A 3,678-nucleotide genomic window follows, 5' to 3' on the forward strand; every position below is an offset into this window, starting at 1 on the left:
GAAAATTCATCCCTGCACCAAGTGGCGAGCAAAAATGCTCTCTATGCCAATTCTGGCGTTAAACGCTGGGCTGGTGCCCATTTTTGGCGTTTAACGCCAGCTTCTTGCCCTTTCCTGGCGTTTAACGCCAGTCTGGTGCCCCTTTCTGGCGTTAAACGCCCAGAATGGTGCCAGACTGGGCGTTAAACTCCCATTTGCTGCCCTTACTGGCGTTTAAACGCCAGCAAGGTCTTCCTCCAGGGTGTGCTATTTTTCTTTCTATTTTTCATTCTGTTTTTGCTTTTTCAATTGATTTTGTGACTTTCCATGATCATTAACCTACAGAAAACATAAAATAACAAAGGGAAATAGATTAAATATAACATTGGGTTGCCTCCCAACAAGCGCTTCTTTAATGTCAGTAGCTTGATAGTGGGCTCTCATGGAGCCTCACAAATGCTCAGAGCAATGTTGGAACCTCTCAACACCAAACTTAGAGATTGAATGTGGGGGTTCAATACCAAACTTAGAAGTTGATTGTGACCTCCCAACACCAAACTTAGAGTTTGACTGTGGGGGCTCTGTTTGACTCTGTTTTGAGAGAAGCTCTTCATGCTTCCTCTCCATGGTGACAGAGGGATATCCTTGTGCTTTAAACACAAGGGATTCTTCATTCACTTGAATGATCAATTCTCCTCTGTCCACATCAATCACAGCCCTTGCTGTGGCTAGGAAGGGTCTGCCAAGGATGATGGATTCATCCATGCACTTCCCAGTCTCTAGGACTATAAAATCCGCAGGAATGTAGTGGTCTTCAATCTTTACCAAAACATCCTCTACAAGTCCATAAGCTTGTTTTCTTGAGTTGTCTGCCATCTCTAGTGAGATTCTTGCAGCTTGCACCTCAAGGATCCCTAGCTTCTCCATTACAGAGAGAGGCATGAGGTTTACACTTGACCTTAAGTCACACAGAGCCTTCTTAAAGGTCATGGTGCCTATGGTACAAGGTATTGAAAACTTCCCAGGGTCCTGTCTCTTTTGAGGTAATTTCTGCCTAGACAAGTCATCCAGTTCTTTGGTGAGCAAAAGAGGTTCATCCTCCCAAGTCTCATTGCCAAATAACTTGTCATTTAGCTTCATGATTGCTCCAAGGTATTTAGCAACTTGCTCTTCAGTGACATACTCATCCTCTTCAGAGGAAGAATACTCATCAGAGCTCATGAATGGCAGAAGTAAATCCAATGGAATCTCTATGGTCTCAGTGTGAGCCTCAGATTCCCATGATTCTTCATTAGGGAACTCATTGGAGGTTAGTGGACGTCCATTGAGGTCTTCCTCAGTGGCGTTCACTGCCTCTTCCTCCTCTCCAAGCTCGGCCATGTTGATGGCCTTACACTCTCCTTTCGGATTCTCTTCTGTATTGCTTGGAAGAGTACTAGGAGGGAGTTCAGTAATTTTCTTGCTCAGCTGTCCCACTTGTGCCTCCAAATTTCTAATGGATGACCTTGTTTCAGTCATGAAACTTTGAGTGGTTTTGATTAGATCAGAGACCATGGTTGCTAAGTCAAAGTGGTTCTGCTTAGAACTCTCTGTCTGTTGCTGAGAAGATGATGGAAAAGGCTTGCCATTGCTAAACCTGTTTCTTCCACCATTATTGTTGTTGAAACCTTGTTGAGGTCTCTGTTGATCCTTCCATGAGAGATTTGGATGATTTCTCCATGAAGAATTATAGTGGTTTCCATAGGGTTCTCCCATGTAATTCACCTCTTCCATTGAAGGGTTCTCAGGATCATAAGCTTCTTCTTCAGATGAAGCATCCTTAGTACTGCCTGGTGCATTTTGCATTCCAGCCAGACTTTGAGAAATCAAATTGACTTGCTGAGTCAATATTTTGTTCTGAGCCAATATGGCATTCAGAGTATCAATCTCAAGAACTCCTTTCTTCTGATTTGTCCCATTGTTCACAGGATTCCTTTCAGAAGTGTACATGAATTGGTTATTTGCAACCATTTTAATTAGTTCTTGAGCTTCTGTAGGCGTCTTCTTCAGATGAAGAGATCCTCCAGCAGAGCTATCCAAAGACATCTTGGACAGTTCAGACAGACCATCATAGGAAATACCTATGATGCTCCATTCAGAAAGCATGTCAGAGGGACACTTTCTGATCAATTGTTTGTATCTTTCCCAAGCTTCATAGAAGGATTCTCCTTCCTTCTGTCTGAAGGTTTGGACTTCCACTCTAAGCTTACTCAATTTTTGAGGTGGAAAGAACTTTGCCAAGAAGGCATTGACTAGCTTTTCCCAAGAGTTCAGGCTTTCTTTAGGTTGTGAGTCCAACCATATCCTAGCTTTGTCTCTTACAGCAAAAGGGAATAGCATAAGTCTGTAGACCTCAGGGTCAACCCCATTAGTCTTGACAGTGTCACAGATTTGCAAGAATTCAGCTAAAAACTGATGAGGATCTTCCAATGGAAGTCCATGGAACTTGCAATTCTGTTGCATTAGAGAAACTAATTGAGGCTTAAGCTCAAAGTTGTTTGCTCCAATGGCAGGGATAGAGATGCTTCTCCCATAGAAGTCGGGAGTAGGTGCAGTAAAGTCACCAAGCACCTTCTTTGTATTGTTGGCATTGTTGTTGTTTTCGGCTGCCATGGGTTCTTCTTCTTTGAAGATTTCTGTTAGGTCCTCTACAGAGAGTTGTGCCTTAGCTTCTCTTAGCTTTCGCTTCAAGGTCCTTTCAGGTTCAGGGTCAGCCTCAACAAGAATGTTTTTGTCTTTGCTCCTGCTCATATGAAAGAGAGGAGAACAAGAAAAGTATGGAATCCTCTATGTCACAGTATAGAGATTCCTTGAGGTGTCAGAGGAAAAGAAAAATAGAAGGAAGAAGTAGAAGAATTCAAACTTATCAAGAGAGATGGAGTTCGAATTGTTCATTGAGGAATAATGTTAGTCCATAAATAAAAGGATGTGAGAAGAGGGGAAGAAATTTTCGAAAATTAAGTAAAAGATTTTAAAAACATTTTAAAAAAATACTAATTGATTTTCGAAAACTAAGAGTGGAAAAGAAATCAAGTGATTTTTGAAAAAGATTTTGAAAGTAGAAATCAAAAAGATATGATTGAAAACTATTTTGAAAAAGATGTGAGAAAGATATATGATTGAAAAGATATGATTTGAAAAAAAATTTAAAAAGATTTGATTTTAAAAATTAATGACTTAGCTAACAAGAAAAGATATGATTCAAACATTGAACCTTTCTCAACAGAAAAGGCAACATACTTGAAATGTTGAATCAAATCATTAATTGATAGCAAGTATTTTTGAAAATGGAAAGAAATTGATTTTGAAAAAGATTTGATTGAAAATATATGATTTGAAAAAGATTTGATTTTGAAAAATTTTGAAAACTTGAAAAAAATTTGCATTAAAAACAAAATCTTCCCTCTTATGCCATCCTGGCGTTAAACGCCCAGAATGGTGCACATTCTGGCGTTTAATGCCCAAAACACTACCCTTTTGGGCGTTAAACGCCCAACCAGGCACCCTGCTGGCGTTTAAACGCCAGTTTGCCTTCCTCACTGGGCATTTTGAACGCCCAGCTTTTTCTGTATAATTCCTCTGCTGTATGTTCTGAATCTTCAATTCTCTGTATTATTGACTTGAAAAGACACAAATTAAAAATTTTTGGATTTTTAATGA

This window comes from Arachis stenosperma, chromosome 3 (assembly GCF_014773155.1).
Source record: "Arachis stenosperma cultivar V10309 chromosome 3, arast.V10309.gnm1.PFL2, whole genome shotgun sequence".
NCBI lineage: Eukaryota > Viridiplantae > Streptophyta > Magnoliopsida > Fabales > Fabaceae > Arachis > Arachis stenosperma.